Source organism: Drosophila suzukii, chromosome 3, assembly GCF_043229965.1.
Source record: "Drosophila suzukii chromosome 3, CBGP_Dsuzu_IsoJpt1.0, whole genome shotgun sequence".
Taxonomy (NCBI): Eukaryota; Metazoa; Arthropoda; class Insecta; order Diptera; family Drosophilidae; genus Drosophila; species Drosophila suzukii.
Window position 1 is genome coordinate 23,838,391 of NC_092082.1, and position 13,434 is coordinate 23,851,824.

A 13,434-nucleotide genomic window follows, 5' to 3' on the forward strand; every position below is an offset into this window, starting at 1 on the left:
GTGGCGACACCTTGAACAATAAATTACATTAGCGACGTTTACTTTTTCCCCGTTGATGTTTGATTATGTCCCCCTGAGGGTTGTGTGGGTCGATTTTGTAGGTTTTCATCCCATTTATATGGCCCCGCACACGTGCCTGCCAATTGAACTGCCTGGCCATGTTTCCTAATCAATGACCCTTATCACCCTGTCGTTGGTGGCTTTAATTAAAGTTCAAACTGTCAGGCGGAGGCAGCTGAATCGAACGGACGTAAATTGAATTTTAATGTACGTATACGTAATATTTCGTTGGTTTCCCGAGCTCTCCGCCTTTAATGCAATCAATAGACGAGGAGCAGAGCTCAACTTAGCCCACATTGCTCAGAACAGTGAGCTCTGAAGCAGCCACTTGACAAGCTGCCGCAGAAGAAAAGGGGGAAAATGCGGAGAAAGCGCTGGGAAATCGTGGGAAGTGGGGAGAAAGCGGAGAAAGGAGCGAGCGTCGACGTCCTCAATTCCTCAATTTTTGTCGTCGTCTGTTTTTGCTGTACACTATGGCCTAGTTTTTGGGGAGCGCGCAATCAAAGCGTTATTGGCGCCTATTAGAAAATGAAATTTCCCACCAGAGAATGGCAGGCGGAGAAAGTGAAAAGAGAAGAGTTCGTGATTGGACGAGGCTATTCAATTTGGCATTCACATCGTTGCGGTATTCATGGGAAGTCTAAATGAAAATATTGCGTCCGCAATTTTGTTAAACTTAAAACCATTTGTGTATAATCTATTTAAATCACTATTATCAATTATTAATCTATTTAAATGCTATAAAAAAGGATAAGGAATATTATATTTAGGTTATGCTGTTTAAAACCTTTTGAAGTCTCAATTTTGGATTAAAACTTAAAAGACAACTAATAAATATTATTTTGTGTAAGTCTTAGCTTATAATTTTAACAAATTTTTCTAATGTTATATTCTATAGTTATAGATTTTTAATTTAAAAGATGAAAAATCTTAAGGAAACTTATTTTCAGTTTCATGAGGCTGTGAGCGAAACTTGCACTTAGGGAAAAACACCGTGCTAAAAACGAGTACAAATAGTCTTGATTTGAGAACGATTTCATGCTTAACATTTTAAGACCGTTGGTATTAACAAAGGTCTTACATTAGGCACATTTTGTATTTAAGTAACTTCCCGTTTTAAAAATTCCCAACTGCTTATTCTGAAAGTGCTCTGTATATAAGGCGCATAAAGTACACAGTGTTAATGTCCGTGAGCGGCAATTCGTGAGTAAACTCATAATATTAATGTAATTTAGATATATTTCGTTTATTTCCTTTTCAGTTTCCATTACTTGTTCCTCTCACTAGAATATAACAAAAACCCAACTTATATTTACAATTTATTTTTATTGATTTAAGAACTATTTGCCCTTAAATCATGTCTGCCACTATATTACTTTATTAATAAATCGTACTTGTACTTAGTACAAATATGACTAGACTTAAGAATTATTCATACTTGATTGTAGACCAAAAGGATCTTTCAGTGGTGTCGATTCTTTGCATAATATTTATGAAATCTGATACCTGCGCAAACAATATTTCTTCCATTGCTTACAGCCTCAAAAATAAAAGTCAACAGAAATCAATTCCAATTAAATCTTGTACAAATTGCCTTTGAAGCATATACATTTGTATATATGTACAGAGCTCCTATCCCTTTCCAATCAGTTGTTTATGGACTAGCTCGATGTTTGATATCCACTCGCCTCAAATTCCAACAACCCTGCACTTTTAGCCCGGCGCGTGTTTATTGTACAATTTTTGGTATTTATTGGCACTTGATTTTCTGTGGCCAGTAACTGGGTGTCACGTATCTCTTTTTTTGTTTGTCTGAGCACTAGCTGTCATGGCTTTGTGGAGTTTTATCTTGGCAATTTATTTAGTTTTTATGCAAATCAAATTACGGCACGAAAAAATTCGCAAAAAATGTTTCAAATTTGCTTTGGGGCTTTCAAGCATTTTCCATTTCAATTCTTTTACTGTTTGCCCACCTATAAACAAGCTTATATGTACTTTTTACCATTCATAATTCCCCTTTTAAAATTAATTGATGGCATTTTTTTTTCAGCCACAAACCAAGGACGATAGATAACAATTGGTGCCAGTTGGCCGCAATTTGGGATCGAACAAACGCCAAACCGAAATGTGTGACAGCGGAAATACGTACACAACCACAGTTCAAATTTGAATTTACTTTAATAAAATAATATATATCTACATATATATAGTATTTTCTACCCGATGAATTTATTTCAGGTTCGAGTTCAATGAGATTTATGCGACTTTTGCAATTTGTCTCGCATCAATCTTTTGATTTCTTGTTTCTGCCAAAACTTTCAAATTAGCTGCTCGGCAATAAAAACAAGTCGAGACACAAAAAGCAATTGCTGTGACCAAGAAAATTCGTTTCCAAACCAACTTTGTCTGCGAATTCATACCAAACTTCTCGTCATGTGCGGAAAAGTATTGCAATCTGCAAGAACATTTTTAAACGCAGTCGAGATATTTTCTCATTTCGCATTTGCTGTGGCTCCGGCAAACATTTTCCTCTTCCTTTTCCATATGCAGAGTGAAACTAAATGGCGTGTAACAAGCTCCGAGCAAGAAAAACAATAAACTGGCTGAGGTTTTCGCCGAAATATGAAGGAACTGCGAATGTCTTCGAGTAAAAGGCAAAAAAATTGAAAACATATTAAAGACTGGCGCCAAGAGTTGATCAAATTGATGCTTGACTTTTGGGACAACGGCCAAAACCGATGGCACAGCAGAAAATTCTGCGAAACTTATAAACTTTGGCCCAACAAAAATAAAAATTGAAATAGAAATAGAAAAGCCGGAAAATGAAATGGCATGTGAGTGGAAAAGGAGAGCGAGCCGCAGACGCAGAGGTCCTGCATTTCTCCGGCTCACGCAAACAGAGCGCAACGGACACGTAGGACCCGTAGAAGTTACATCTCTCCAAGGAGAAAGGGGGCGTGGCAGCAGGACGAGTGTAACAACCCACAGCCAACAACAAACAACAGCCCTCTTGGGCCTGCCAATGGCACAGTTCAATTTCGCTTTGGAAAAAACAAAAACTTACTCGAGCCACGAAAGCAAAAACGGAACTTGCCGGAAAAGGTTGTCATCGATTTAATCAGGACCAAGTTTTATATATAGTATTCCCTTACAGATTGTTCAGTTGCCTTGGGTAATTGTGGCGAAGTCGACAATGTGAGAAGTTAGCTGGGAAACAAAAATGTCGAGTGACGAAGTGGCTGCCCCTTTTAATCAATAAGCCAGAATGCGAATGTACTTTAGAGAATTCTTGTTTGTATGGATCCCAAATATTATAATTAATACTTATAAATAACAACTTTATCTAAAATTTTACATCATAAAAAGTTATTTATTCCATTGCACAACAAAATTGAACTTTTGTCGACCAACCTTGTATTACCTCACTGCATTCAATATATACAATACTTACCTTGCATAAAACAAATTGGAGCGAAAAGTATCAAAATATTTATTGGACAACTTCAGAACAGGCTTGTTTATTTCCGCATCTTATCTTGTCAAATGGCCATTGGGCACACTATCGAAAACAAAAACACCGACCCCTGGAAAAGCCAGGCCAAGTGCTTCAGTTTGCAATTGGCCACGTCAAGTTGCTTCCGAAAACTTTGCATAATTGGCAACAGCAACTTGACAAGAAGCAACTTGAATTGAGACCCTCGAACTTTCCCCGCTCCCCCGCTTTCTCTGCCAATTTAGTGCATCCGTTCTGGGAACGAAGTCCAGTGAAATACGCTCCTAATTAGTGGCGACCCTGTGCCCATTTCAATTTCATTTTTTCCCTCGCTCGTGCTGCTCACAAAGGCCGAACAAAACGAGAAATTTAATTATTTATGAAAACATGAAAAGCAGCCGCTCTGCCGGCGAACATTTTTCATTAGAGCCGAGAGTTTGCCCCTCCGAAAAAAGGAAACACAGTACAATATAATTGCAGAGCTAAACCCAAACAGCAACCAACTTTGACCGACTACGGCCTGACCGCTATTGTGGCCTTGAAGCGACTGCGAAAAGGCTAAAAGGGGTGGTGGTGGTGGGCTCTGCAGAACGGAAAACGGGGCTAACTCATATGTAATTTGTTTTTACCCCGAGAGTTCCGAGTTCCATTTTCAGCATGCAAGGCAAAGAGCAAACAGCAGTACGTACATTATAAGGCCGCGATATATTAAACCCGTACACGCGAGAGGGCCAAGAGCAACCGAAATGGCCCAAAGAAGAGTTCACTCGAAGGGGGACCCACAAACTAGCTGGGGGTCGGCGAAAGTCAAAGTGAAAGTACCAGTATCACGGAAGCCCCGAATAAAATGTCGGTCGCATTATGGTAATTTAGATTTGATATGTTGGCCAGCAAATGGGTTCCGGTTCCGCATTTGGATAACGGTGTGCTACATATGTCTGATACTTAAAGTTGATTGATGTCATAAGGGAAATTCGGGCCTATTATGGGACCTACCACGAAACCTACATCGATTTTGTGGAGCGAAAATACTGCACTTATTTATTTAATATAATTATAATCTTCTTTCAATCTTTAAGATTTGGATGGATAGATAGAATACATATATGTACTTCTTGATATTTTTGTTGTCAAGATATTATATTTAGTATGGATCAACGTTCCACGATTTTTATATTGTAAATATTACAGTGAAAAGTCTTAAGTTTAACTAAAAGTAATGGTAGTTATTAGACATTTTAAACGAAATTTGGCTAGATACAGGTAATTTCAAATAATCAATGTATTTTTAAAATTAAATCTCATTAAGAATTCAAGAGAAAACTGTATCTTTAAATATTTAAAGGAAAACAACAGTTCAGACATCGAAGTGCATATAAGATGGCACGTTAATTTGGTAATATACGATATTTTATCTAACTTTTATTACTTAGCTTTTCAGTTTTAAATTACCAAAAACCTCAATCAACAGAGAAAAAGAATCTGACAACTAAAAAACCAATTTTAATTTTACACATCTATGTTTCAAGTTGGAACGATTGTAACATTAGCAAAACGATGTGTAAGCAAGGGAAAACTTTTTGTAACTAAAAAAGTACAAGTACGAGTTCGTATTACAATTGTAACATTAGATCTAACGATACGTAAACAAGAAAACTTTTTGTTACAAAAATATGTGAAAAAATGAAATTCATTGATTCACTGGCCCACTTGTGATGCAATCCCTACTTTAAAACTCGAAATCATTACTGGAAAAAACCGTGTTGGCTTAACTATTTACATTACAATATCATGTTATATTGTGTGCTCAAACAAGCCGAGGCTAAATGCCAATAAAACAAGCTTTTTAAAAACTTTTTCTGTTTTTCATTCTCTTCCCTCGTTTTATTTTTTCGCAGTCATGTGTATCCTTTTTCATCATGTGCGGCCATCCTTCGCAGGTCTCATGTATCTATGCATGCAAAATGCCCATTTTGGTTGTTGGCTAAATGTTTTTTTCCACTGCCCCGTTTTATTCCGTATTTTTGTAGGGGCCTCGCTTAGCCTTCAACTCTGGCCGCTGTTGGTTATTGATTTTTCGGGCTTCCTAGTAGTTTCGCTACAAGGTTTTTAATATTTAAACGCTGGCCGTGCCCTCTCGCCCGGCCAGTGTCTATCTCTGTTGCGCAAACACAATTCGGAAATGACCCAAAAATGCTTAAATCTCAATAAAAGGGCATTTTGACTTGAACTGTCAGTCGGTGAGTGAGGCGAAGGGCTTTCTGGGTCGATGTGTCGGGTCGTCGGGCTTTGAGTCGGATGGAATTGGGTATGGGATGGGTATGGGATGGGCAGGGGCTTTCGATGGGGTCTGGTCTGTTGTTTTTAGACGTCAACGTTTTCTATGCCAAGTACTCACACAGTGGCACACTCGCAGCCTGTTGTTAGCTCGGCAAAGTGAAATTGTGTTAAAAATCGCATTCCTTTCTGTACTTCTGTTCTTCTGTGCAGCGGAAATTGAAAATAGCGTCGCGTTGTGCGCCACTCTCGTCCTTGTTGTTGTCCCAGTTGCTGTGCGAAATGCTCATATGGCATGAAAATTTAATTGGAGTAAAATGCTTCTGCACAACTCTCAAAAACTAGTTAGAGAGGCAAAAAACGAAAAAGGAAAGCGCACAAAAAAAGCGAGAAATCGCCAGGAAAACTAGCACATAAATCAGCGAGAGTTTCCTTTTTTCCCGCCACCTTTCACCTCTCTTTGCTTTTTCCGGTTTCGAGATTGAAATGTGCATACGGCATTAGCTTTAAATATGGAAGAAGCTTATATAAATAACATGAATCCTGTGTGAGCGCCCATGTGGTAACACAAATGTTTATTAGTCATATTAATAGAGCTGCCGAAATACCCTTTTCTGTATGAGTACATGTGTTCCACTATTTCTTTATGCCAGTTAACCATAGAGGTGGTAAAGGGTATATTGTATTCGTTCATAAATATGAAACGGGTAGAAGGAAACCATTGGTGTATAAATTTCACCTGGCGCCATCTTGAGGCATATTTATTTTTAAATTGTTGAACGAAGAATTGGGTATCAGATAGTCGATAGTAAGTATAAATTATTTTGTGATTCAAATGATTTACGCAAGCCACAAAATCTAAAACTTATTTATAAATGTGCTTAGGAAGTTGCTTTTACTGTAATATTTATTTTTACCTAGAAAATGTAAAGTTTTTTTTTATAAGCTGGTTCAAATTTAATGCTTATAAGACAACAAACATTTTCTGATAAATGGATATTGCCTCTATAAATTTTAAGATTTCACTTTGAGTAATTGCCGTTACCATTTTAATAACATAGTTTCGAAACTTTTACGAAGTGATAAATTTTCACGAATCCAGGCTGAATGAAATCGATGGGAATACTTTCCTCAATTCCAAGCATTTCTTTTCCGATTTGGCACACTTTCATTTCTCCACCCATGGAAGCAAACACACTGCAAGAAACGCCTAAAAGCGGGCTGCACAAAACAAATTTATGATGACCAGTCGAGGGAGTTTGGCATGCATAAAATGTAACGATATCCCAGCTGAAGCCAAAATAAACACTTAATTTATGCCAGGGAACTCAGGACCAGACGGGTGTGGGTGCAGCAGTCGCCTGCGGGGTGCACTGCTGATAAATCAGAGCCCGCAAAAAGTCTTTGACACTGCTCTCGGCCATGGTCGAGTGGCTGTTAGAGAACCACCTCCATGGCCACGCCCACTTTCAGTGACTTGTATGTCCGCCCCTACACTTGAACAAATTTAATTAGGCTTTATCCTAGGTTAGGTGCTGTTTTTTAATTTTATAGGAATTTTATTTGAGGCTTACTAACATAGTAACTCTTTTTCAATCCATAGATTTCAAATTCAAAATTGTAAATAACATATTCGAATATATCGCAAAAGTTTCAAGAAATGACGACTGTTTAATTTAAACCTAGTTAATTACAAAAATTTATGAATTTTGGCTAGTTTTTGGCTATGCACTTTAGTGGAAGCTCTACTATTTGATACTCTTTCATCCTTATTTTCCCTTTAGCTCGAATAACTTCTCAGAAAACATATTCCACAACCCGGTTCCTTGCTCTGGATTTTATTTCTGTGTAGTTCTCGGCAGAGTCTGAAACAAAAAACACGTTTCGTGCACACATTTTCTGCTGACATCAGCTGTTTTGGCTAGAGCTTACGGCTTAGATTTTAGCTCTGACCTCGTTCTCGCACGGCCCACACGCCAAAGTAACAAACAAGTAAAATCACAAAAAAGAAGACAGAACAACAGCAGAAAAACCCAGAAGACAACACAAGAATATGTTGTCCGATGGGCAAATATTTGTCGTAATGCGTAGAGCAAACAAAGTGCCTGGGATGATGGAAATATATTTGGGGAAAGTCTCGGAGCGGCAAGCCATAATGCATAACTCATACGCCACGTGGGCGGGAACCTCCACTTGATGTGAGTTGATGTTTCCCCTCCTTTTTCTCGTACTCGTACTGACAAAGTTGAAAAGGGCGGGTGTATATAACGCATAATGGGTCGCCATCAACAATCTTTAAAGCAAAATTAACTTGAGACGAGTTGTAGGGTACATTGATAAGCAGAAAAGTTCGGTGCCTCTTTCAAAACATAAGATATCAGATCTGTTAGCAGAATTTCTTTGATGTCACTTCCATGAAATTTACGGCAAGTAGGCGTTGCTAGGAGCACACAATTCTCAGAAAATGTCCTTGAACTTTTTAATTTAACATTTTTTAAATTGGAACAGGACACAGTATCTAAAATAAATTTGAATTTGAAATCAAGCTTTTGAGAATTTATTTTGAAAAGAATTCCTTTTTTCCTTTTTCTCAAAATAATTTGTTTCTCCTATGTTTTACATTGTAATCACCTAACATTTTCAAATCCTAAAACACAAATTTGTAAATTTGTTTTCCCTCATAAACATTTCTTTTTTCAAGGATATTTGTGAGTCACAAAATAAGTATGTATATTATTTTCACAACCTGACTCCTACTCTATATATTCTATCTCGAGTGCAGGCCATTTTTAAATATTTAAATTAAATGACTCTGCCATCCGTTGTGTGTGCCATCCACTCAATTCCATTAGGGATTTGCCTGCCACAAGCCCGAAAACAAAGCAGAAAGCCACATTTTCATTACTCAGGCACTCGATCCGGAAATCTGTGTCCTGACCTGTCTCAGAGTTCGTTTGGCAGGCCTACCTGTAATGCAGTCACAGGCCGCAAATAATAGACAAAGGCTGCAGAAACTGTGTCAGCCGGGGCGCACGAAAATAACCAATACAAAAATAATCCAACAGTTGATACTCGGTTCGTTGTCCTGCAAAAAGAATGCAAGAATCCGGCGACAAGAGGCTGCCTGCAGACTTGTCTTTGTAGCCGGCTTAAGGATTGCTCCCCTATCTATATGCTCCTTTGTACAGGGTACATAATGTATCCGTGTGTGTCTAACCGAGGAGATAAGCTTGTGGCACACACACCAAGAGGGCTGCTTTCTCGGTGGGATTACCGCCTTTCCACACCGACTTTCCCCCTGCTTCGTATCAAGTGAGGTATTTTCGATTTTTTGACTGACTTGGCACTTTGCTTACTTTAAGTTCGCTTCGTTGATGAGCTGCTGATGACTTCGAACTGCTTGCGAAAACGCTTCGTTTGCTTTTATTATTATTGTTTTTCTCGGTGTAGATCCTTATGTTTTTGTGGGTGACATGAGGCGGCGGCGACCTTGACTGTCAGCTGCACACATTTCACTGCTCGAGCCTCGGCGGAGAGGCTGCTCTTTAAATCCTCACTGTTTCATCAGCATTTTCCTTTGTTTAAGTGTGGCCCCACTGCCTGGCAATCAATAAAACAACACTCCGCACACGTTGCGTATACGTAACGACTATCTGCTGATTTGGCACAATTTTCCCTTGGTCAGAACACAAGAACACACAAAAGCACTGTGGCACTTTGAACTCCTCAATAGGGGCAGCAGAATTTTCTGTAATTTTTGCACTGCTGCATATTTATTTAATTTTTAATTTTATCCGCTGGTGACAGCGCGCTTAGGCGATTTTTATGCGATTTTCCGGGCTGCGCGCTGGGTTTCTGCACGTAACGCGTCCTTGTTCCAACTACTGCGTTCGAACGTAATGACTTGGCCACAAACTCGGAATCCTGGACGGCCCGAAAGGCAGGCCAAAAGAGCTTTCACCGCTCTCTCCGACTTTTCCGCCTTTCTCCCGCTTCCATTCAGCGCTTTCTCTGCGCATGCGCAGCGCACCTGCGCTCTTTTCTCCGCACGTGCTCCCCTTTTCGCTCTCTCGCTGCGCCTCTCCACGTTTTTGTTTTGTTTTCGCCATTCGTCGTTAGGCAAGGTTAACAAAAACAAAGCTCCCGCGTCTGTGTGAGCGTTTGCCAGTGCGTCGGTGTGGGTGTCTGGGCGCCAACATTCCAAAACATCTGATTGCTGTCAGAAAATGTTGCATGCGTCAGGGATTCGCTTGGACATGCGCATTTTTCCGGGGCCATTGTGTTCCCGATTTCGGCCTGACTACGGTTAATGTGGGTTAATTCTGGCACGGCATTGCGATGGTCAGGTGGGCTCGGATTTGCAGGAATGCAAGTCCAGAGACGAACCAAATGGTGCTTAAAAGATAAGGAAATAGATATAAAATACAGTTTAAAGTACCCGAATAGATAAAAGTATACCCATATAATGCGATCTACATTCAAGTTGTTGGGTCTATAGTGTTCGTATAAACAGTTTATATTGACCTTCAAATTTAACTATTTTCATCTTAATACAGTTTTATTTACAATTCAAAATGATCCATTTCGATTTCAAACTATTTATTTTTCAACAAAACCATCAAGCTATCAAACAAAAACACCTCTTAAAGAGGTAAAAAGCAAGTGACGATCACACCTTCAACATACAAAAAATTTCTGGTATCAACTTTTGTGACGAAAATTTATTATACGATCTATTAGATACATAAACTTTCTAAAGTTTTCTGATGCGGCGCTATGCCTGTCCAGACAATTAGCTTTACGATTTCGTCCAAGCGCGACGAATGAAAAACAACGAAGTACAGGTCTGTAGCTTAAGTAGTTTACAAGTTACGGTCGTACGAAATGTATCTATTTATGGCTGTTTTCCCGCGAAATTAGCGTTTTTTCCAAAAGTGGAGAACTAAAGTTTCTTTTATGCAGCTGTTTAACAACGTCTAAAATTTCCAGGACGATTAAAAAACGTTTTGGGACAAACAAACAAAAGCTTCTTATTCGGGTTGCTGTAAAATATCTTGCTGACTTTAGACCAAATGAGACAAATTTTCTAAGTGTATTTATTTAGTCGAATGTGTAGTCATTTTTAATCACAAAATTCGATATCACATCCTTTATTTACTGAAGGCGATAGAGTCGTGCTTTTTTACTTCTTTTTTTTGAATTAGAATTTAATGAACTGAAACATATAATCTTGGGTTAATTTGAGATCTCACGATGTTAGAAAAATATATTTAATTTTGTACCATTCTTAGTTAATGTGGTTTTTACCTGGAAAGGGAAATATTACGCTTTTCAGAAACATACGATTGTACAGTATCTCGCTCTAAAAGAGAAAGGATACCACAAACTGAATTTTTTCAATAAAATAGATTAAATCTTTATATTTTCAGTACCTAATTGCTGTACTTGTAGTTCGGGAGTTCTGATTACATTTTTTTAAGGCTTCTAAGGTTCTGTGAACTCTACGGACGCTCTATAAACCAAAAAAACTGGAAAAATAATCCCCTTATTAAAAGTCCACACCTGCAAGTCGCAGCTTAGGACCGGCCTAAGCCAACATTAAAGTGCCAACACCCTCTGCCAGCAGGTGACATCCGCCTTGTGCTGCGGACCAACCCGAAACTAACCACAAACACCAATTACGCGTGTTCTCCTCTGCCGAAAAACAAAAAATATGCCGCGGAAACGGTTGGCTGGCGAAATTACGGTGGGCACCGCAAAATAAAATGAGACAAGCCAGGACCCGGAGCCGGAGTTGCACCTGATCCAGCTGGATCCAGTTAACCCCGACTGCAGCTAGTTAGTTAGTTTCGGGACCCTGCATGCATGCATACATATTTCAGAAAAGTTGCGACATTTTCGCCGGGGTTACTTTTATTTTTCAGCCGGCGCGTGAAAATCCGAGAGGTGACACTTGTCCAAATTATCTTGCTGGATAAACAAGCGCACTTAACGTGTTATCAGAGGCAAACGATGCCGGGATCCTGGATCCAGGATCCCTTATCCCGGGTCCACCAGGACGGGGCTGCCACACACACACTCGCACTTGCACTCGCACTCGCCGAGGGTGAGAACATAACCAGCATTGTAATCAAAAGCAGGCGAAAGCTGGAGGAGCGAACAAAACTGACATGCAGTTGACTCCAAAAGAGTCGTAGCCTCGCAGGACACGAGGTGCAGGCCTCCTGCCTCCTGCTTCTGCCACCGTCCTGCCATCCAATGGACGCTCGAGAGTCAGAGTGTGACCGAGGTCGACAGGGAAGCAGCGCTGCACGGTGGGAAAAATACTGGAAACAGTGCGGTATTTTAAATTAAAGTTGGAACAAGATTTATTTTAAAAGTTTTATATTTACCTATAGTTTTTGAGAGTTGAGAGAAACCTTCCAATTATTTTATTATTACGCAGATCATTTCTTAGCGTTTTACTTAAAAAAACAATTAATTAATAAGTAAAACGATGTTTTAGATTATTAAATGTGTTTTTGGGACGTATAAAGAACGTATTATACAAATATATAATATTCGCTTATTAACAAGTATTTTTTCGAAATGTATTTAAAGAAAGCTTCTTGACTTTCCTCTCAGTGCACACGATGTGAGTGCAAGCCCTTGTTTGTGTGCGTCCACACAGGCGACAGCTGCTGCATAACCCATGCAACCGTACAAACCCATAGAACCCGTACTGCCCTCGCACACAGCGCCTCGCACTCAAGGCGAGCTGAAAATGTTTAACACGAAAAGGAGTTATCACGCTGACAGCCCAGCCAAGGCCCGGGGCCTGGCGTCAGAGGATTCTGGGGATTCGCAGGAGCCGGCGGAGTCAGGAGTCCGGAGAAGTCGACGTGCCTCGCTGCGAAATTATGACAAAGTTCTGCGGGAGAAAAATGCCGCAGAGGGCGTGGAAAAAATGCTTTGAAATGAAATCCAGAAAATAGGGTTTGCCGCTCGGGCCTTCGCTTCCTTTAAGACGCGTGATGTGCTAAGCAAATAATGATTGCCCTAGGATAAGTCGTTGGCCCAGTGGAGCGGTAATGGCCTTAAATAAGTGTTACGTACCATAAGCTTAAGGCAAAGATAGACATATAATTTGAGCAACAATTCTAACATTTGGGAATCATCAAGTTATAAAATGTAAAGTCCTTCATACTCATCACCATCTTGGGATGGCGATTTGCGAAGGACAAAATTATAAACTGTTGGTTCATACCCGCACTGAGAAAACTAGAGAACAAAAAAAGCGTGAGTAAATCTGCTTGATTTTAGTATTTCTTATTCTTACTTCTTTAAGCTTAAGTGTTTCAAGAACAGCTTATAGCTTAAGGTATTTCTTGATTTGTTTTTTAAGAACGCATTACTCTCAATGCCATTTATTGAGAGGCATCAGGCCCGAAATCATCGCTACGCACTTTTTGCATACATATAATTTACGTGGTTGTTGGGTAAATTAAGAAGAAACAAAGAGTTTCAATAAATTAACAATACATAATTTGTAATTTGTATTTATTTACCAACACTTACATTTGAAAAGATACCAGGAAATAAGAATTAACATAAATTGTTTCGCT

At 39.4% G+C, this 13,434-nt stretch overlaps 1 protein-coding gene across 1 annotated transcript in view; it reads right to left on the reverse strand.

Annotated features, from left to right (window-relative positions):
• LOC108005713 (uncharacterized) overlaps positions 1-9,716 on the reverse strand; it is a 79,577-nt gene extending 69,861 nt beyond the window's left edge. The window contains exon 1 of the mRNA XM_036815629.3: positions 9,187-9,716. The gene's annotated coding sequence lies outside the window, so the exon portion shown is untranslated. The remainder of the gene's footprint in view (positions 1-9,186) is intronic.
• Positions 9,717-13,434: the final 3,718 nt, after the last annotated feature.